The sequence below is a fragment of the Epinephelus moara genome, chromosome 12, assembly GCF_006386435.1.
Source record: "Epinephelus moara isolate mb chromosome 12, YSFRI_EMoa_1.0, whole genome shotgun sequence".
Taxonomy (NCBI): domain Eukaryota; kingdom Metazoa; phylum Chordata; class Actinopteri; order Perciformes; family Serranidae; genus Epinephelus; species Epinephelus moara.
Window position 1 is genome coordinate 28,340,405 of NC_065517.1, and position 291 is coordinate 28,340,695.

The 291-nt window shown below is 48.8% G+C and overlaps 2 protein-coding genes across 2 annotated transcripts in view; both read right to left on the reverse strand.

Moving 5' to 3' along the window:
- LOC126398464 (trans-L-3-hydroxyproline dehydratase) overlaps positions 1 to 291 on the reverse strand; it is a 263,012-nt gene that overhangs the window by 55,764 nt on the left and 206,957 nt on the right. The window lies entirely within an intron of this gene.
- The window catches only part of gata4 (GATA binding protein 4), a 14,524-nt gene that overhangs the window by 5,568 nt on the left and 8,665 nt on the right, over positions 1 to 291 (reverse strand). The window lies entirely within an intron of this gene.

Below are 291 nucleotides of genomic sequence, written 5' to 3' on the forward strand. Positions count from 1 at the left end.
AAACAGAGCTCAGCTGTTTATTTAGCCTAGCGATATCTCCGGACTATAGTAGCTGCAATGGACGACTTTGAACGCGATTTTGAAGAGTTTCTTGTAGCGGACACAGACCCAGAGCCATACCTGTTTGAGCCGGAGCATACAGATGCTGAGCGGGCGAGAAGAGAGGCTGAATGCACAGAATGGGATTCGGTGCTACCATCGTTGGGGAGATATATCATTAGGAAGAAAAGCACCGCAGAGAGTGCATCACAAGGAGTGAAGTTGCGTCTTCTTTTCCTCGCAGATGACGGT